This window comes from Chiloscyllium plagiosum, chromosome 18 (assembly GCF_004010195.1).
Source record: "Chiloscyllium plagiosum isolate BGI_BamShark_2017 chromosome 18, ASM401019v2, whole genome shotgun sequence".
In the NCBI taxonomy this organism is placed as follows: domain Eukaryota; kingdom Metazoa; phylum Chordata; class Chondrichthyes; order Orectolobiformes; family Hemiscylliidae; genus Chiloscyllium; species Chiloscyllium plagiosum.
The window spans coordinates 7,937,448-7,960,177 of NC_057727.1; the positions used below are offsets into that span (position 1 = coordinate 7,937,448).

Consider the following 22,730-nt stretch of genomic DNA (forward strand, 5'->3'; position numbering starts at 1 on the left):
GTCCTTGAAGAAGGAGGCCATCTGGGTTGTACGTTTTTGGAACTGGTCCTCCTGAGAGCAGATGCGGCGGAGACGAAGGAATTGGGAGAATGGGATGTCGTTTTTACAGGGGGCAGGGTGGGAGGAGGTGTAGTCCAGGTAGCTGTGGGAGTCGGTCGGTTTGTAGTAGATGGCTGTGGGAGTCGGTCGGTTTGTAGTAGATGGCTGTGGGAGTCAGTCTTTGAGGGGCCCTTATTCTCTCCCTAGTTACCCTTTTGTCATTAATGTATTTATAAAATCCCTTTGGATTTTCTTTAACCCTATTTGCCAAAGCTATCTCATGTCCTTTTTTGCCCTCCTGATTTCCCTCTTAAGTTTTCTACTACCCTTATACTCTTCTAAGGATTCATTCGATCTCTCCTGTCTATACCTTACATATGCTTCCTTCTTTTTCTTAACCAAAACCTCAATTTCTTGAGTCATCCAGCATTCCCTACACCTACCCTAACAGGAATATACTGGACTCTCATTATCTTATTTTGAAGCTTTCCCATATTCCAGCCATCCCTTTACCTGCAAACGTCTGCCTTCAATCAGCTTTTGAAAATTCTTGCCAAATACTGTCAAAATTAACCTTCATCCAATTTAGAACTTCAACTTTTAGATCTGGTCTATCCTTGCCCAACACAATTTTAAAACTAATAGAATTATGGTTGCTGGCCCCAAAATGCTTCCCCACTGACACTTCAGTCACCTGCACTGCCTTATTTCCCAAGAGTAGGTCAAGTTTTTCATCTTCTCTAGCAGGTACATCCACATACTGAATCAGAAAATTTTCTCGTACACACTTAACAAATTCCTCTCCATCTAAACCCTTAACACTATGGCAGTCCCAGTATATGTTTGGAAGGTTAAAATCCCTTACCATAATCCCCCTATTATTCTTACAGATAACTGAAATCTCCTTTCAAATTTGTTTCTCACTGACTATTAGGGGGTCTATAATATAATCCCAATATGGTGATCACCCCTTATTTCTCAGTTCCACACAAATAACTTCCCTGGATGTATTCCCAGGAATATCTTCCCTCAGTACAGTAGTAATGCTATCCTTTATCAAAAACGACATTGCGTCTCCTTTCTATCCTTCCTATAGCATTTGTATCCCAGAACAGGATACAAACATTAAGCTAGGTAAAAACAATGACTGCAGATGCTGGAAACCAGAGTTTAGATTAGAGTGGTGCTGGAAAAGCACAGCAGTTCAGGCAGCATCCGAGGAGCAGTAAAATCAACGTTTCGGGCAAAAGCCCTTCATCAGGAATACAGACAGAGTGCCTGAAAGATGGAGAGATAAATGAGAGGAGGGTGGGGGTGTGGAGAAAGTAGCATAGAGTACAATAGGTGACGCTCTTCCTCCAGGCATCTGGTGGTGGGGGAGCGGCGGTGAAGGAGGCCCAGGACCTCCATGTCCTCGGCAGAGTGGGGAGGGGGAGTTGAAATGTTGGGCCACAGGGCGGTGTGGTTGATTGGTGCGGGTGTCCCGGAGATGTTCCCTAAAGTGCTCTGCTAGGAGGCATCCAGTCTCCCCAATGTAGAGGAGACCGCATTGGGATACAATAAATGATATTGGTGGATGTGCCGGTAAACCTTTGATGGATGTGGAAGGCTTCTTTGGGGCCTTGGATGGAGGTGTGGGCGCAGGTTTTGCAATTCCTGTGGTGGCAGGGGAAGGTGCCAAGATGGGCGGGTGGGTTGTAGGGGGGGGAGTGGACCTGACCAGGTAGTCACGGAGCTGCCAGTCCTGTCCATTCCTGAGCCACGTATCTCTATTTGCTATGATATCCCAGTCAAATGTTTCTAACCATGCCCTGAGTTCATCTGTCTTCCCTGTGAGGCCTCTTGCATTGAAGTAAATGCAATTTAATGTATCAGTCCTAACTTGTTCTGTTTTGTTCCTGCCTGCCCTGACTGTTTGACTCGCTTCTTTTCCCAACTGTGCAAGTCTCAGATTGATCTCTTTCCTCACCAAATCCCTGGGTCCCACCTCCATTCACCCCCCCCCCCAAACCGCACCTTACTAGTTTTAATCCTCCCGAGCAGTTCTAGCAAGTCTCCCTGCCAGTATATTAGCCCTCTTCCACTTAGGTACAATCCCTCCTTTTTGTACAGGTCACCTCTACCCCAGAAGAGATGGGTATTTCGGGAAAATTTGAGGAGAAAGAGCTTAGGACCTTGAAGGCATGTTCAACGTTCAGAATCTGGATCGAGGTTGGTAAGGTGAGAAATGGGGGTCTTGTTAGAAAAATGAGATTATACTAACAAAATACTATACTTCAAAAGACATCATCAGCTGCTCCTTGATTCAAGACCAGCCAGAGGTCTTCATGTGAATGAACAGGCCAATTTTCAACACTGAAACCTTTGGCACCTGAGGCAGGATGTCCCTTGATGTACAATGACATCTGGAGTGCAGGATTTGATTCCAAAAGCACTTGATCTGAGGTGTCTTGAACTGCTCTTTAAAAAAAATGCAAGATCATTCTTTTACCAAGTTTGACCTACGTTTTCTTTTCAACCACATTCCAACACCATGGCCATTGTCTTTGATTTGCCAAATTATCCATAATACCTTTTCATGTTACCAAGTCCATTGGGCTCATTTTTACTTATGTCCATTTTGTTTTGCATCTAATTATTCCTGCCCTTCAGCACATGGCAGACTTTTCATTCATTCATGGAATTGTAGCCATTGCTGTCTTGCCCAGTATTTATTGTTCAGTGGGATTGCAGTGAGTCTGAAGTCAAATATAGTCATGCCTCAAGCCTTAATGAATTATTTGCGGATATGACAAAACACATCGATGAAGGTAGAGCAGGGGATGTGGTGTATATGATTTTAGCAATGTGTTTGGTCAGGTTCTCCATGGTAGGCTCATTCAGAAAGTAAGGAGGTATGGGATCCAGGGAAATTTGGTCATCTGGATACAGAATTAGCTGGCCCATTTGTGGTAATAGACGGAAAGTATTCAGCCTAGAGCTTGGTGACCAGTGATGTTCCGCAGGGATCTGTCTGGGACCTCTGTTCTTTTTAATTTTTATAAATGACTTGGATGGGGAAGTGGAAGAGTGGGTTAGTAAGTTTGCCGATGACACGAAGGTTGGTGGAGTGATGGATAGTGTGGAGAGCTGTTTTAGGTTGCAACGGGACATTGACAGTGTAGAGATGGGCAGGTGGAGTTCAACCTAGAAAAATATGAAGTGATTCATTTTCGAAGGTCGAATTTGAATGCAGATTACAGGGTTAAAGACAGGTTTCTTGGCAGTGTGGAGGAACAGAGGAATCTTGGGGTCCATGTTCATATATCCCTCAAAGCTGCCACCCAAGTTGATAGGGTTGTTAAGAAGGCATACGGTCTGTTGGCTTTCATTAGCAGGGCGATTGATTTTAAGAGCTGCAAGGTTGTGCTGCAGCTCTATGGAGCTTTGGTTCGACCACACTTGAAATATTGTGTTCAGTTCTGGTCAGCTCATTATGGGAAGGATGTGGAAGCTTTAGAGGGTTTGCAAAAGAAATCTACCAGGATGCTACCTGGACTGGAGGGCATGTCTTATGAAGAAAGGTTGAGGGAGCTAAGGGTTTTCTTACTGGAGTGTAGAAGGGTGAGAGGCGAATTGATAGAGGTGTACAAGATGATGAGAGGGATAGATAGATTGAATAGTCAGATATTTTTTCCCAGGGCAGAAATGGCTATCACAAGGGGGCATAATTTTAAGGTACTTGGAGGAAGGTTTTGGGGAAATGTCAGAGGTTGATTCTTTCCATAGAAAGTGGTGGGTGCGAGGAATGCATTGCCAGCAGTGGTAGTACAGTTCAATATATTAGAGACATTTAAGCGACTCTTGGATAGCCATATGAATGATAATAAAATGAAGGGTATGTAGGTGAGTTTGATCTTAGAGTATGATAAAAGGTCGGCACAACATCAAGGGCCGAAGGGCCTGTACTGTGCTATACTGTTCTACGTAGACCAGCCCAGGTAAGGACAGCAGTTTCATTTCCTAAAGGGAATTAGAGCAACCAAATAGGTTTTTCATGATGATTCTTTCATCATCAAATCTTAATTATTTTGGACTGATTTTAAATTTGACTGGTAGGGTTTGAGTCCATGTCAAACTCAAAATATTACCTGAGTCTCTGGATTAACAATCTAGTGATAAAATCACCATCACTTCCCCTGCTTGTAGTTGACTAGTACCACTGGAAGTTGTTTTGATTGTAATAGACACATTGGGGCTGGAAATGTGACTGCTGCTCATTGAGCCAAGTTTTCTCCAGGTCATTTTCGGTTACTATATGAGTGAAAAAGAATGAAGGAACGTGACTCACTGTATTGCCTGACGGTTACCAGTCATATCATTGCATTGTCTAAGGGAGAAGATATCCAGCTCTTCTGGGTCTTATTGTAGTGTGGCTAAGGAGCGCTTCTAAAAAGAATGAAGAGATAAACTTCAGTCATATAAAGGAAATCATGGAAAAGTTATGAACAGTTAATTAAGTTTAATTTTGGACACTTTTCTAAAGTTTATCTATAGTGGATTATTTCTGAAGTTTGGATGACTCACCATAACCATATGACTAATCCTACTGATGCACACAGCTGCTGTTAAAAGCCAAAACAAAAGCAGAAATTGTTGGAGAAACTCAGCAGGTCTGGTAACATCTATGGCGAGAAAACAATGTATCATGTAGAGTGACCCTTTTTCAGCAATTTCTGTTTTTGTTTCAGAATTCCATCAGGGGCAGTTCCTGGAGTTTTTTTGTTTGATCTTTAAAACCATTCTGTTAAATGTCAACATTTTACACCATTAAAAATCACACAACACCAGGTTATAGTCCAACAGGTTTAATTGGAAGCACACTAGCTTTCGGAGCGACGCTCCTTCATCAGGTGATTGTGGAGGTCTCGATCGTAACACAGAATTTATAGCAAAAATTTGCAGTGTGATGTAACTGAAATTATACATTGAAAAATTGATTGTCTGTTAAGCCTTTCATCTGTTAGAAAATGTTAGATTATTCTAACAGATGAAAGGCTTAACAGACAATCAATTTTTCAATGTATAATTTCAGTTACATCACACTGCAAATTTTTGCTATAAATTCTGTGTTACGATCGAGCCCTCCACAATCACCTGATGAAGGAGCGTCGCTCCGAAAGCTAGTGTGCTTCCAATTAAACCTGTTGGACAATAACCTGGTGTTGTGTGGCTTTTAACTTTGTACACCCCAGTTCAACACCAGCATCTCCAAAACATTTTACACCAGTGACTGTCATCTAAACATAAAAGGTTGGTTTAAAAAATCTATCATGAGACTCTTCTGGGGTAAGTGGAGCTTGAACTCAGACATAAAGACATTACCACCGCACCACAAAACCTCCCTTATTCTTATCCTACCTTGGTATTACTTTTAATTTCATTGAAAACGGAGGAGTTTGGCCAATGCTTTTGACCACTGCACAACATCTACATGAGCTGAACCATATTCACAGGAACTAATCCACTGCAACTATGTCAGAGTATCAGAAGTCTTCTAGCAATATTCGTCTGAAAAGGGGAAATTTATTATATGTTCTTCATTGTCAAAAAAATCTATTTTCATGTGATCACATTGTTTTTGGTTTCGATGCGAACTGTTTTATGTAACATGTGAAACTAATCTCGCACAATAAATATAGTGGTGCTGACTTAAGTTGGATTCTGAAGTTTGTTTGCTGTGAAGCAGGAGCTACAGTTTGTCCTGAGAAAAAGGAGATTGATTTCGTAATGTAGAGGCCACAAATATGCTCATGGAATCCAGTCTAAATATTTGAGGCTCATTTTATGCGGTACAATCTGTTTGACCACAAATTGTTTCTAATTCTCAAGTTGCTACTAGCTCAATATACTCTCTATCATCAAAATAACCCATTTCCAACCCCTTAATTTTACAGTTTCACCCTTTCTTCAGCCCATATGATGTTGAAATCCTTACATATACTTCTGATAGCTTTAGTTTTGATTATCACACTGCTCCTGGACTGATGGAGGCTGACCTCCATCCTTCATGTCCTTAGTTCATCCAAAATTGTACTGCTTATATCTTAACTCACATTAGGCTCTGTTCACCATCCATTCCTGTTGATCTGGCAACATTTCAAATGTAACATTTTTATATGTGCGTTTAAATTTCCTTCTGGTGTAGCTCCACCCACAACTTCTCTCCACCGCATCCTCTAGCCTGACAACCTTCTGGGAACTCTGTTTATTTAATTCCAGTTCTTTACACATTCCAATTTCCTTAGCCCACCACTGGCGGTTGATGTCTCCAGCTGTTCTAGCCTAAGATCTGGAATTCCCTCCCCAATTCTCTCCACCTCTCTATTCTTTCATATGCTCCTTAAAATATATTTCTCTGACCTAATTTTGCTTCATGTGGTACTGTCAGATTTTGCTGATAACACTACTGTGAAGCACTTAAGGAGATTTTGCTGCATCAAAGGTGCTTTATATATGCTATATGTTCCAGCTCACATTCATGCCAGTATGAATGCAACAGCACTGTGGATGAACCTTGGCCACATGGCCTGCAATTGTTTCAGGAGGCAGCTCACCATCACATTATTAAGGGCAATTGGTTTGGACAACAATGCTCCTATGCCTTGAAAGAATAAATTGAAAGTAATTCCAGTTTAACATCAACTAGAAGACGTCAGTAGATCAGAGTGTAGAGTTTTTTACAGCAAACAAACACTGGGTTTATCGAATTCAGTTTTGCAACTTGAAAAAGCAGGATTTGAACCCACATCCTCAGTGTATTGATCTAGCACTGTGAACACAAGGCTCGAATATATATATATATAGAGAGACAGTCGATGTGGACTTAGTTTAATGTTGCCTGGCTATGCATTTCCAGAGCCACACTTTTAGACTCTGATCTACAGCATCTGCAGTCCTCACTCTCTCAGTTTAGTATGGCTCAGTGGTTAGCACTGCTGCCTCACAGTGCCAGGGATCTGAGTTCAATTCCACCCTTGGGTGACTGTTTGCATGGAGTTTGTACGTTCTCCCCATGTCTATGCGGGTTTCATTCCACGATCCAAAGATGCGCATGTTAGATGGACTAATCATGTTAAATTGTCCATAATGTCCAGGGATATGTAGGCTAAGTGGATTAGCTATGGGGAATATAGGGTAGAGACGTGGGTCTGGGTGGGATGCTCTGCAGAGGAGTTAGTGTGGACTTGATGGGCCTACTGGCCTACATCCACATTATAGGGACTCTCTGAATAAATGAAATATATATCCAACAGCTTTCAGTGTAGAACAGGCAATTTAAGACAAATAGTAGTATGTTGTGGTACTAAGTTGGTTTGACTTCTAGCATTTGTATCTCATTTAAGAGACTCACTCCAGTGCTGTATTAATAGAAGTGATGCATTGTTGTTGTTACTGTCCTTTGAATGCAGGGTGCAAGTGTAGTCTTGCTTACTCGCTCATTTGGGCAATAATGTTGTGCTGCATTGGTATTCAGAGAAAATAAGAAAAAACAGATTAAAAGAAATGTCTTCAGCCCAACCGATTCTTGTCAGTAGAAATGCAGACCACAGATGCAATGATGGATATACTGCTCAGAGATGATTGACTAGATCATTCACAATTTCCTGAGATTTGACTGTGACAATGTACTTATTTTGGATTAACTCACAATAAACAAGCTATTACAATCTTGAAGTTCACCTCAATGTTTTCAAAACGCACAAAAGGCATGTTAGAACAGAACACAGCTGGGTGCAGTCACTGCCTCATCCACCAGCAATTATATAACTATGATGGTTAATTGTAGAAAAATCTTCTATTATACCTGTAAATTAATTACCTTCTCCTCAATTACATGGTCAGTACTTAATGTATGTGGTGGAGATCTAATTCATCTAGGCATTTAGACTATTTGAACATTCTGCTGTAATGACAATGGAGAACTGAGAAAGGATTGGTCTTAGCATACAAAACAATGCCTTCCTAAATAACACTTCAGAAAAGATTTACAATGATGTTGCCAGGGTTGGAACTATAGGGAGAGGCTGAATAGGCTGGGGCTGTTTTCCCTGGAGCGTCAGAGGCTGAGGGATGACCTTATGGGGGTTTATAAAGTCATAGGAGCATGGATATGGTGAATAGACAAGGTTTTTTTTTCCTGGGGTGGGGGAGTCCAATTCCAAAGCTAGAGGGCATAGGTTTAAGATGAGATGGGAAACATTTAAAGGGGACCTAAGGGGCAACGTTTTCATGCAGAGAGTGGTGCATGTGTGAAATGAGCTGCCAGTGGAAGTGATGGAGGCTGGTACAATTACAACATTTAAAGGGCATCTGGATAGATATATGAATAAGAAAGGTTTAGAAGGATATGGACCAAATGATGGCAAATGGGACTAGATTAGTTTAGGATATCTGGTCCACATGGATGAGTTGCACTGAATGGTCTGTTTATATGCTTACACCTCTATGACTCTATTTTGCAAATGCATGACCTCCAGCATCTCTTAGGCCAAGGACTGTGGGTGCAGGGGAATACCATTACCTGTACCTCCAAATCTCACAGTGTGCTCATTTGAAATGAATCATCTTTCCTTCTTTGTGGCTGGGTCAAAGTTTTGGAACTCCTACCTAACAAAACTTTGGGAGCATCTCCAGCACATTGCCTGGAGCAGTCTTAAATAAGGTGCACTCCAACAATCCAAAGGACAGTAGGAAAGGAACAATAAATGCTACCTTGCTAGAATGAGTAAAAATAAATACAAGCATGAAAAAACACATTAGGTTAATCAGCTGTTTGACACTGCTCTGACTCAACGCCCATGGACTAAACATACTGTATGCATTTATTCTCTTAACTCCCAAAGGTCTCTTGAATACAATTAATGGTAGGTCATTCACCAAACAAACGCTGAAGTGTCCATTATTGAGTCTCATGAAAATAGTCTAGGATCCTGAGAAGACATAGTCATAGAGTGATACAGCACAGAAATATAGACTCTTCTGTCCAATTCGTCCATGCTGACCAGGTATCCTAAATTAATCTAGTCCCATTTGCCAACATTTGGCCCATATCCCTCTAAACCCTTCCTATTCATGTACTTTTAAATGTTGTAATTGTACTAGCCTCCACCACTTCCTCTGACAGCTCATTCCATACACCCTCTGTGTGAAAACGTGGCCCCTTAGGTCCCTTTTAAATCTTTCCCTTCTCATCTTAAACCTCTAGCTTTGGACTCCCCTATCCTGGGAAAAAGACCTTGTCTATTTACCCTATCCATGCCCCTCATGATTTTATAAACCTCTATAACATCACTCCTCAGTCTCTGGTGCTCTGGGAAAATAGCCCCAACTTATTCAGCCTCTCTTTTAATTTCAAACCCTGGCAATATCCTTGTAATTTTTTTCTGTGCCCTTTCAAGTTTAACAATATCTTTCCTATAGAGATCAAAATAGGAGTGAGATTGAAAATTAAAATGCCAAGTTACTGGAAGATCAGCGTCCACCTTGACGACTGAATAACAGGCATTCAGTAATGTAATCTCCAATTTTCATTTGGTTTCCCTAATGTGGAGGAGACTGAATTGTGAGCAGCTCATATAGTAAGCTGAAATGAAAGAAATAAAAATAAATTTCTGTTTTATCTGAGAGAAATGTTTAGAGTCCCGTCCACCCTGTTGTAGATTCCCCAGCTGGGGAAATATTTTCTTAAAATCTGGCCTGTCAAGCCACTCAATTTTATTTGTTTCAATTTAATCACTTCTCCGGCTGCTAAATGTGGGATGCAGGCCAAGACTACAAAATCCCGTCCTTGTAGGACAATCCTCACATTCCAGAAATCCCTCAAGATAAATACCATGGGACATTCACTGCTCTCAAGCATGTGTAAAAGCAGTGAAGAGGATGCAATTCCTGCCTTTTCAGCTCCACCTTTCCCACCTTCCAGAGGGTGAATTTGTTTGTCAGCCCCATGTAGTTTGAATGCTACCTCTGAGAATATTGTTTTTCTCGAAGTCTTGCTTCTTGCTCCTTCACCACTCTATTATTGGTGTCCATTCTTTATAGGTAAAAGCAAGGGCTGCGATGCTGGAAACCAGAGTCTAGATTAGAGTGGTGCTGGAAAAGCACAGCAGGTCAGGCAGCATCTGAGGAGCAGGAAAATCGACGTTTTGGGCAAAAGCCCTTCATCAGGAATAGAGGCAGGGTGCCTGCAAGGTGGAGAGATAAATGAGAGGGGAGTGGTGGTGGGGAGAAAGTAGCATAGAGTACAATAGGTGAATGGGGGTGGGGATGGAGGTGATAGGTCAGACAGGAGGGTGGGGCAAGGTAGCAAAGAGTACGATGGGTGGATGGGGGTGGGATGAAGGTGATAAGTCAGAGAGGAGGGTGGAGTGGATAGCTGGAGAGGAAGATAGGCAGTTTGGACAGGTCATGGGGACGGTGCTGAGCTGGAAGGTTGGAACTGGGGTGAGGTGGGGGATGGGGAAATGAGAAAACTGTTGAAGTCCACATTGATGCCCTGGGGTTGAAGTGCTTTGAGGTGGAAGATGAGGTGTTCTTCCTCCAGGCGATGGGTGGTGAGGAGTCTCCCCATTGTAGGGGAGACTGCATCGGGAGCAACGGATACAATAAATGATATTGGTGGATGTGCAGGTAAAACTTTGATGGATGTGGAAGTCTCCTTTGGGGCCTTGGATGGAGGTGAGGGAGGAGGTGTGGGCGCAGGATTTGTAATTCCTGCGGTGGCAGGGGAAGGCGCCAGGACGGGAGGGTGGGTTGTTGGGAGGTGAGAACCTGAGTTGAAAAATGTGATGCTGGAAAAACACAGCAGATCAGGCAGTATCCGAGGAGCAGGAGAATCGACGTTTCGGGCATAAGCCCTTCTTCAGGAATCCAGGGGTTGGGACTGAGATAAGGTGGGGGGAGGGGAAATGAGGAAGCTGGAGAAATCTACATTCATCCCGTGTGGTTGGAGGGTTCCTAGGCGGAAGATGACCTGGGGGGTGCAGTGAGAGAGGGACTCACTGAGATCCTTGTAGAGGAGGAGGAGAGCTTCTTCAAGGTGGGCATCCTTGCAAGAGGATTCGCAGTCGGTTAAGATCAACTAGGAGAAAGTGAGGACTGCAGATGCTGGAGACCAGAGTTGAAAAATGTGATGCTGGAAAAACACAGCAGGCCAGGTGAGAACCTGACCAGGTAGTCATGGAGGGAATGGTCTTTGCGGAAAGGGGTGGGGAGGGGAATATATCCCAGGTGGTGGGGTCCGTTTGAAGGTGGCAGAAATGTCGTTGGATGATGTGGTTTATGCAAAGGTTGGTAGGGTGGAAGGTGAGCACCAGGGGGGTCTGTCCTTGTTACGGTTGGAGGGGTGGGGTTTGAGGGCAGAGATGCGGGATGTGTATGATTGCATTGGAGGGCATCTTGAACCACGTGGGAAAGGAAATTGCGGTCTCTGAAGAAGGAGGCCATCTGGTGTGTTCTGTGGTGGAACTGGTCCTTCTGGGAGCAGATATGGCGGAGGCGGAGGAATTGAGAATCCAGGATGGCATTTTTGCAGGAGGTAGGGTGGGAAGAGGTGTAATCCAGGTAGCTGTGGGAGTCCGTGGGTTTGTAAAAAAATGTCAATGTCAAGTCGGTCATCATTAATGGAAATGGAGAGGTCCAGGAAGGGGAGGGAGGTGTCAGAGATGGTCCAGGTAAATTTAAGGTCAGGGTGGAATGTGTTGGTGAAGTTGATGAATTGCTCAACCTCCTAGCAGGAGCACGAGGTGTCACTAACGCAGTCATCAATGTACATCAACAGTCCATCTTCCGTAGTTACAGCGACAGCACTCCCCACCTCTTCCCCCCACGCCCCCCCCCCCAGTCTCTCTTGTTTGGGACCATCTTTGTTTGGTACACGCCTGCAAAGCCTTCAAGTGTTCTCCTGTGTGAAAGAGACTATATAAATGTGGTTGGTGTTGTTCTTAACTTCTTCATACATGAAATATTAAGTCAAAAGTCTCTCTAAAAATATGATGAAGAAAATGTGGACATGTTTCAGCTAAACTATATAACATGATTTCATCGTAAAATTATAACCTGTGCAACATATTCTCAGTCAATACATTTCTCATAGTATATATTGAATATTTTATATTCAGGTTGGTGAGAATTTAGCCTGGATCTAATCTGTGATGCTAGATTTGAGAGGATTGTGGTCCAGGTTTGTCGTTCAGGCTGAATGCCCATTTCCAGCAGTGTGACACAAAGATCAGTGCTAGGTCCACTGTTGATCATCACTTAAACAAACGATTTGGATGAGAATATAGGAGGCATGATTTACAAGTTTGCAGATGACACCAAATTTGGTGGTATAGTGGTCAGTGAAGAAGGTCATCTAAGTGTACAATACAATTTTGATCAACTGGGCCAATGGCCCGAGAAATGGTAGAAGGAGTTTAATGCAGACAAATGTGAGGTGTTGCATTTTGGTAAGACAAACCAAAGCAGGACTTACACAGTTAATGGTAGGACCCTGATGAGTGTTGTCAAACACAGAGACCTAGGGGTGCAGGTACATAATTCCTTGAAAGTGGCATCATAGGTGGATAGGGTGGTGAAGAAGGCATTTAGCATGCTTGCCTTTATCGATCAGAGCACGGAGTACAGGAGTTGGGACATCATATTACAGCTGTACATGACGTTGGTAAGGACACATTCAGAGTATTGCAATTCTGGTCACCATGCTTTAAGAGGGTGTTATTAAACTGGAAAGGGTGCAAAAGAGATTTACAAGGATGTTGCTGAGACTAGAAGGTCTGAGTCATAAGGAGAGCCTGGACAGGTTGGACTTTTTCTAGAGCTGAGGAGGCTGTGGGATGGTCCTATGGAGGTTTATAAAATCACAAGAGGCATAGATAAGGTGAATAGCCAAGGTCTTTACCCCGGGGTAGCAGTGTCCAAAACTAGAAGGCATAAGTTTAAGGTGAGAGGAGAAAGATTTAAAAGGGACTTGAGAAGCAACTTTTTCACACAGAGGATGATGCATATATGGAATGAGCTGCCAGAGGAAACAGTGGAGGCTGGTACAATTACGATATTTAAAACACATTTGGACAAGTATTTGGGAAGGAATGATTTAGAGTGAGATGATCCAAATGCAGATAAACAGAACTAGTTCAGTTTAGGAAACCCTGTCGGCATAGACAATTGGGCTGAAGGGTCTGTAACTGCACTGTATTACGCTATGGTGAGTGACACTACCATTACTCCTGACAAAAAAGTTGCTTTGCATGCTCAGTACACGCACAAGAGAGAGAAACATAGATACAGGGATAGACCTAGTGGTCCCTCAAGTGTCATCCAGTTAGATCATGAATAATTTCTCTGTCAGCTTTATTTGGGACTCTTTGCCCCACAATGACTTAAAGCCCTTAGATAACAAAGATATTTTATTTATCTCCATCTTGAAAACTCCCATTGTCCTCTGGGCTCCACAGCTTTTGGGGGATCGACATGGCCCTTTGTGTGAAACCAAGAGCAGTGTTTCCTGATTTCAATGGCCTGATTCCAATTTTAGGATATGTCATGAATGGTGAGTCAAATCTATTTAACCTACACCAAACAAGCCCAGTGGCTTTTGTAAAGAAGGCACGGAAGTTGGAAGGGAGTGTAGTTAAAGAGAAGGGAAGAGAATTCCTCGATGTGTGAGGAATTGACTGTTCATGATTCACTTCCAAACGATGCAAAGAATGGCAGCTGTTGCACCATGGCGACTGTCAGAGAGCCTGTGGTATGAGTCTGTGTCACATTCCTTGTCTGAAAATGGGTCAGTAATTAAACTCAACTGAGTTAAGATTAAAGAAGATGCTGAAGAATGAGAACTTGGCAAAGTACCAGACACTGGTTTCAACCTATCAGTACCAGCATTTCGTCAGTGCTTTGAAAAGAAGAGGGGATAAAATTGGAAAAAGCAGTAGACAGTACATAATGTGTCAAATAAGTGCTACCAGATATAACTCACCACAAAACACTCCTGAATTCTTGGCCTGGCTCTGTTGCTATTATCTCCCAACTCAAGGGTGATAGTACTGGCTAGTTACAGGGACAAGTTATTGCTGAAAGAACAGGGAGACAGGCTACTTAAATAGCACTTACTGTTACAAAATGAGGTTTATAAGCTGTTCTTACATTGAGGGGTCAGACCCTCAAAGTACTGTGGATATTTTCAATTTGGCTAATGGCTAGGATTTAAATTAAATGGTTCTCTGGGGAGAGAGAGAGAGCGAGAGAGAATGTAACATTTAAATGTCAAAGAAACTTCATGATGTGGAGGTGCTCACGTTGGACTGGGGTGTACAAAGTTAAAAATCACACAACACCAAGTTATAGTCCAATAGGTTTATCTGGAAGCACTAGCTTTCAGAGCGCTGCTCCATCATCAGGTAGCTGTGGAGCAGGATCATAAGTCACAGAATTTATAGCAAATTCTGCTCCACAGCTACCTGATGAAGGAGCAGCACTCTGAAAACTAGTGCTTCCAAATCAACCTGTTGGATTGTAACTTGGTGTTGTGTGAATTTTAAAGAAACTTCAAAGAGACTTGACTGATCTCCTGTGACCACAAAGATAACAAGGTGCTGACAACTGTCTATCAATCCCTATGTATTATGTCCCAAACTACAGATATCTTTTGGATTGAATTTTACCACAAATCATTCAATTTTTATGAATTTTGTTTCCAAAAGGCTCACTCATTGCCTGACCTCATCACAGCCTTGATCAAAAAATGAAAAGACACGCTGAACTCTTGGATGAGGTGAGAGTTGATATCAAGGTAGTGTTTGACTGAGTGTGGCATAAAGGTTCAAAAACTAGAGCACTTGTCTTCAAAACAATTATTGGTATGTTTTCCGGACCCTTAGGCTTTGCGATGTCTTCAGCTGTTTCCCCATATAGGGAATCAAATTGGCTTCAGATACTGCAGACATTTTGTCATTTATAGAGATGATCTGGATGTGAATGTCAGAGGTATGGCTAGTAAGTTTGCAGATGACACCAAAATTGGAGGTGTAGTGGACAGCAAAGAAGGTTATCTCGGAGTACAACGGGATCTTGATCAGATGAGCCAATGGATAAGGAGTGGCAGATGGAATTTAATTTAGATAAGTGTGAGGTGCTGCGTTTTGGAAAGGCAAATGAGGGTAGGACTAATACACTTAATGGTAAGGTCCTGGGGAGCGTTGCTGAACAAAGAGACCCTGGAGTGCAGGTTCATAGCTCCTTCAAAGTGGAGTCGCAATTCCTCCGCCTCCGCCGTATCTGCTCCCAGGAGGACCAGTTCCACCATAGAACACACCAGATGGCCTCCTTCTTTAGAGACCGCAATTTCCCTTCCCACGTGGTTAAAGATGCCCTCCAACGAATCTCGTCCACATCCCGCACCTCCGCCCTCAGACCCCACCCCTCCAACCGTAACAAGGACAGAACGCCCCTGGTGCTCACCTTCCACCCTACAAACCTCCGCATAAACCACATCATTCGCCGACATTTCCGCCACCTCCAAAAAGACCTCACCACCAGAGATATATTTCCCTCCCCACCCCTTTCCGCCTTCCGCAAAGACCGTTCCCTCCGTGACTACCTGGTCAGGTCCACGCCCCTCTACGACCCACCCTCCCATCCTGGCACTTTCCCCTGCCACTGCAGGAACTGTAAAACCTGTGCCCACACCTCCTCCCTCACCTCCATCCAAGGCCCTAAAGGAGCCTTCCACATCCATCAAAGTTTTACCTGCACATCCACCAATATCATTTATTGTATCCGTTGCTCACGATGCGGTCTCCTTCCCCCATCTCATCCTAGTTTCAAACTTCCAGGACCGCACTGTCCCCATGACTTGTCTGGACTTGTCCGGCCTGCCTAGCTCCTTTTACACCTATCCACTCCACCCTCTCCTCCCTGACCTATCACCTTCATCTCCTCCCCCACTCACCTATTGTACTTTATGCTACTTTCTCCCCACCCCCACCCTCCTCTAGCTTATCTCTCCACGCTTCAGGCTCTCTGCCTTTATTCCTGATGAAGGGCTTTTGCCATAAACGTCGATTTTGCTGCTCGTCGGATGCTGCCTGAATTGCTGTGCTCTTCCAGCACCACTGATCCAGAATCTGGTTTCCAGCATCTGCAGTCATTGTTTTTACCTCGCAGGGTAGACAGCATAGGCATTTTGCATGCTTATCTTTATTGGTCAATACATTCAGTATAGGAATTGGGAGGTCATGTTGTACAGGACATTGGTGGGGCCACTTTTGGAATACTGTGTGCAGCTATGGTCTCCTTGCTATAGGAAAGACGTTGTGAAACTTAAAAGGGTTTAGAAAATATGGATGCTGCCAGGATTGGAGGGTTTGAGCTATGGGGGGAGGCTAAATAGGGTGGGAATATTTTCCCTGGAGCGTCAGAGGCTGAGGTGACCTTATAGAGGTTTATAAAATCATGAGGGGCATGCATAGGGTAAATAGACAAGATCTTTTTCCCAGGGTGGGGAAATCCAAAACTAGAGGGCAGAGATTTCAGGTGAGAGAGGAAAGATTTCAAATGGACCTAAGAAGCAACTTTTTCACTTGGAGGGTATAATGTATATGGAATGAGCTGCGAGAGGAAGAGGTGGATGTTGCTGCAATGACAACATCTTAAAGGCACCTGGATGGGTATATGAAATGTTTAGAGGGTTATGGGCCTGGCAAATGGGGCTAGATTAGGTTAGGATATCTGGTCGGTATGGATGAGTTGGACAGAATGGGTATGTTACCATGCTGTACATCTCTGTGACTCTATAACCTCAGGAGGAGAGTGGGATAGATCATCTATTCAGTATTGCTGGCTGAAAATTTTGCAAATGTTTCAGCCTTGTATTTTGCTCTGATGTGCTGGGCTTCCCCATCATAGAGAATGGGGATATTTATGGAGCCTCCTGATCTGTTATATTTACGGCAAGATGTAGGTGGATACACAGAATCAAGTTACTACAGTATAAGGTAACACTGAGGCACTTAACTGAATTATTCTGATAGGTTAAACTATTCTCTGGAGATAGCTTGATTGAGCTTTTAAAAATCCCAGGCCTGGCTTTTACAGTCTCCCTGGGATGGGACATGGGGTAGGCTTGTCAAATTAAGCACTGTGCCAGTTACTGGTTTCAGTCCCAATCTGTTCCCCCTGCAGACAGGAGGCTGACTGAGGCCTTAATTTCCCAAATAATGGTCATTTCATTTCTCCTGCCACTACTAGGATTTCATTCCATAGAAGGAGAGGTCTTTGTGCAACCCAACAAGTTTCAATGGGCTGGCATTGTCTGCCCATTTAAAAAAATGTTTTTATTATGATCATAAATCATATTATTGTTTATAGTATGTTGGTGTTTGCTGTGTTGTCTGATTAACAATATTGCCCGCACATGAAGTGCTTTGGAAATAGTTCACTGAATGATGTGGTGTTATATAAATGCAAGTTGTTGTCATACTGATGAAAACATGTCTCTCTCTTTTATCTTTGATAAAAATAGTAACATAATCATCTGGCAAGCTGAGTGATCAATGATTCATTCTCAAATTGCATTCCATTATAATTTTCAGAGCATATTCAAACCTGCAGTGCATCTGTCTTCTCTTCTATTTACATAGCCTGAATAACTAACTGAAAGAAATGTGGCATCTAATTTGCACTCAGTAATCTAACAGAAACTGCCATAACGACCAGTCTGTTTCAGTAATAATTATCAGCCAGGGACATTCTTCATACAATGCTTTGATAACTTATACATCCAATTAAGAGGACAGACTGCACCATTGTTTGAAATCTTGTTTGAAAGACAGATACTCTGACACAGTAGCACTCCATCAGACATGATTACTAGCTCAAGCCTTGAAGAAACCACAATCTCCATAGTCAGTGATAGGAGTTAACACTCCTCACATCATGATAAATATTGCAGAATGCGGCAGCTGGATCTATTTAGAGACAAAAAAATCTGCAGATGCAGGAATCCAAAGTAGACAAGCAGGAGTCTGGAAGAACACAGCAAGCCAGGCAGCATCATGAGGTGGAGAAGTCCAATATTTCAGAGATAACTCTTCAGGATGGAAGTGGGTAAGAGAGCTGCAGATAAAGTAGGGCTGGGCGCGCAGGGGGGTTAAGGGTTATGGGTGGGGCGAGGGGTAGAGTGGTGAGGTGATGATAGCTGAATACAGACAGTGGGTACAACCTGGTAGGTCGATAGGAGGAATGAATCCGGTTGGTAGCTGGAAGGAGGGATCGGTCGGAGGGATGGAACCAAGCGTAAACGAAGGGCATGTTTCGAACAGCATCTCAGCTGGGCCTATAAGGGCAAGCCTGACCTCCTGGTCACCGCCCATTTAAATTCCCCTTCCCACTCCCTCTCCAACATGACCATCCTCAGCCTCCTCCATTTCCAAGTGAATCAGACCGCAAATTGCAGCAACAACACCTCATCTTCCACTTAGGCATCCCACAGGCCGGAGGACTCAACAATGAGTTCTCCAATTTCCAATAATCTTGCCACCCATCCCCCAACTCCCTTTCGAGCCCCACCTCCTCCCTTCCATCCCGCTGACCGACCCTTCCTTCCAGCTACCAATCGGAGTTTTAATGGTTGAGTTTGTTAGAAACAGGATTTCTCCCAACTCTGCACCAGAAACAAAAATTAGACTCAAGTATTTCCTTTCCCTAATGAGCATTATAGATACTGCAGAGAAAAAACAGCAGGGCCACTCTTCTGTTGACTCTGACCTATATTTACACACAAAAATCACCGAGAAATATACAATTCCTTTGATGTCATGAATCACCCAGGGCACTTTAAAAGAGCACTAAAAGACAAAGTCTAGATTAGAGTGGTGCTGGAAAGGCACAGCAGGTCAGGCAGCATCGAGGAGCAGGAAAATTGGCGTTTTGGGCAAAAGCCCTTCATCAGCAATCAGGAGCATTAAAAGACAAAGTCTGACGCAGAGCAACATATGGAGACATTAAGCTTTAGACAAGAATGTTTGATTGTGTTCTGATACGAATTCTTTCAGGCCAGATTTTGTAACTGTTAAACTACATTTATTGTTATACTATACATGGTAAGGTCAAGGAGCAGGAGGCTCCAAACTTGACAGGGTCCAGTACTTTTTTGGAACACTAACACTTGACCACTGAGCTCACAGTGAAATCATTCCTCAGACAATTAGCTTCTTCAGTCTTTAGTCATTAATAAGTGTTTTCACGGAAGATTGTTTTCAAGCATGATTGTGAGGTGGAGAAGTTTGGGGAGTAACTTCCAGATTGGGTCTAGGCAATTGAAGGCATAGACATTGATAGTGGAGAAGTAATGGTTGGAAATGCATGAGAGGCCAGAATTAGAGGAGTACAGGAATCCTGGAGAGATTCCTCCCGAAGTTTGTGGCCTATGGTGGAATTTGAATTCAATAAAGAATCTGGAATTTAGGGTCTAATGATCATGAAACAATTGTCAGGAAAATCCCATCTGGTTCACTAACGCCCTTTAGGGCAGTAAATCTGCCATCCTTACCTGGTCTGGTGGTCATGTGACTCCAGAGTCTCAGCAATGGGGTTGACTCTAAACTGTCCTCTGGGCAATTGGGGATGGGCAATAAATGATGGCTATAGCCAGAGACATCCATGAGCAAATTTTTAAAAATATGAAGAAGTGCCAACTCCTCAAACAATACTTAAAGCATATGGTCAGATCACATTTTTTCATTGCTGCTGAAAGGATTTGCTGAGTGCAAATTTGATACCACATTCCCTTCAACACACTATACTTCACTGCCTGTAAAGCACTTTGGGATCCCCTGATTTTATGAAAGCTGTATAGAAATGTAAAGTTTGTGACACCCTATGTGCAAAACAGATTCTGCACCTATTTCCATTAAAACAGTCATTGTATTCACATGCAACACATCACCTTGAAGCACCTGGAGATAATTCTGAAAAGTGTGACAAGGTGATGTGTGAAGAAAAACATAACATCTTTCTGTCTTAACCTAATAGCCACGTAGCACTATGTACTGTAAGCAAATTGATAGAAATTTGGAAAAATGAGAAATACATCAAATCGATAAGGCATTGGAGTCACTCATTAGACCCAAAAATTCTACGTGTTGACTCATTTTATATTAAACATCATGTTTACTGTCAAACACATGCTAAGTTACATCATTTTCCTTGGTTACTTGAAGATTTGACACACCTGGTGCTGGATCAGTTGTTGACTTGCTAAATAAAACATTGTAATCCAACAGGGAGACTCAGCCTATAAATCACAGGACTAGCAAAGCAACTCACTTCAACCATTTACTGACAATATCAACTACATTCCTCATTCAATTAGTCAAATCTTTCAGTGATCCTTGACTCCAGAACAAAACTGAAGCAGAGAATTCAAGGTTTTATATGACCCATGGAAAAGTTTGTCAACAAATGTAATCATTGAACAGTTTTACCAAAACGTTGGTTGAAACGCGCAAGTGAGCCAACCAAATGGAAATTCTGCTTTGATTGATAGACCATTGACAGGTTAGGAACAAAAAAGGATTTTTTTTATTGTAAGCTGAAGTCTACACTCTTGTGAGTGAACATTGACAAGTTTATTAAACTTAACTACTGATGAGGCATGGTAAGGGAGGACATCTTGAGAGCACCATAAACCAGCTGATGTGATCCATGTGATCTGATGTTACTGTGACATAAATCTTTAGCCACATGCTTAGCTGTTATATTTACAGTTAAGGTATAGTTAACACTTTACTCTGCAATCTTAATAGTTAACAATGTTTTAAATCACAAAGGGAAAAGTAACACTTTCAACAATAGCAAAAACATCATTAAACGAATGTTATCCAAAGTCACAGTGAAATATCAACTAAAAATTTAACTGTAATGTTTCCGCTGCTGAACTCAACCCAGATTGTGAAAAATATAACTCTTTTTAATTTCTAGCTACATTTAGATTCAACATCTACGAAGTACATTGACACGATTTTGCAGCTGTATTGACAGTGAAACCGTCAACTTTCACTATCCTGACACCTGACATGAAACCAACAAGAACTTCTGGCATTTGCACACATATAGCTAAATGCAAAATTAAGGAAGTGTTGTATGTGATTCCCTGCCGCTCCAAAGGATGTGCTGTTGAAGTCCCTACAATCACTCAACTCAGGCGACTCTCTGTGTGGAGTTTGCACATTATCCCCGTGTCTGTGTGGTTGTCCTTTGGGTGCTCCGGTTTCCTCCCACAGTCCAAAGATGTGCAGGTTGGTGATAGAGGTGTACAAGATGATTAGGGGTTTAGATAGGGTTGACCATAGAACCTCTTTCCACGTATGGAGTCAGCTATTACGAGGGATCAAAGCTGAGGGATCAGAGGGGTGGTAGGTAAAGGACAGATGTTAGGGGTAGATTCTTTACTCAGCTAGTCGTGAGTTCATGGAATGCCCTGCCAGTATCAGTGATGGACTCTCCCTCTTTATGGGCATTTAAACGGGCATTGGATAGGCATATGGAGGATAGTGGGCTAGTGTAGGTTAGGTGGGCTTGGATCGGCACAACATCGAGGGCCAAAGGGCCTGTACTGCGCTGTATTTTTCTATGTTCTATTGACAGTGCTAAATTGCTTGTAGTGTCCTGGGATGATTAGCTTCTCTACAGTGTGGAAACAGACCCTTTGGCCCAACCAGTCCACACCGACCCTCTGAAGAGTAACCCACCCAGACCCATTTCCCTCTGACTAACGCACCTAGCACTATAGGCAATTTAGCATGGCCAATTCACCTGACCTGCACATCTTTGGATTGTGGGAGGAAACCAGAGCACCTGGAGGAAACTCACGCAGACACAGGGAGAATGTGCAAACTCCACACAGACAGTCACCCGAGGCTGGAATCGAACCTGGGACTCAGTGGTTAGCAGCAGTGCTAACCACTGAGCCACCGTGCTGCCCTGTAGGTTGTGTAGGTTAGGCAGATTAGCCATGGAATATGCAGGGTTACAGGGATAGGGTAAGTGGGTTGGTCTGGGTGGGATGCTCTTTGAAGGATTAGTATGGACTCGATGGGCCAAATAAGTGGCCTTTAGGTTGACAATCCCAACAATGAGGAACTACTGCATTGTTAGAGATGCCCCTTTCAAATGAGGTATTAAACCAAAGACTTCTCAAATAGATGTTATGATTTGGAGATGCCGGTGTTGGACTGGGGTGTACAAAGTTAAAAATCACACAACACCAGGTTATAGTCCAACAGGTTTAATTGGAAGCACACTAGCTTTTGGAGTGACGCTCCTTCATCAGGTGATAGTGGAGGGCTCGATTGTAACACAGAATTTATAGCAAAAATTTGCAGTGTGATGTAACTGAAATTATACATTGAAAAATTGATTATCTGTTGAGCCTTTCATCTGTTAGATGAAAGAAGTGAAACTATCACTGTATTCTAACAGATGAAAGGCTTAACAGACAATCAATTCTTCAATGTATAATTTCAGTTACATCACACTGCAAATCTTTGCTATAAATTCTGTGTTACGATCGAGCCCTCCACAATCACCCTGATGAAGGAGCGTCGCTCCGAAAGCTAGTGCTTCCAATTAAACCTGTTGGACTATAA

General features: G+C 42.9%; 1 long non-coding RNA gene across 1 annotated transcript in view; it reads left to right on the forward strand.

The window, feature by feature from the left end:
- The window catches only part of LOC122559188, a 50,207-nt gene that overhangs the window by 5,677 nt on the left and 21,800 nt on the right, over positions 1-22,730 (forward strand). Inside the window, exon 2 of the long non-coding RNA XR_006314357.1 lies at positions 2,152-2,259. This is a non-coding gene — a long non-coding RNA (uncharacterized LOC122559188). The remainder of the gene's footprint in view (positions 1-2,151; positions 2,260-22,730) is intronic.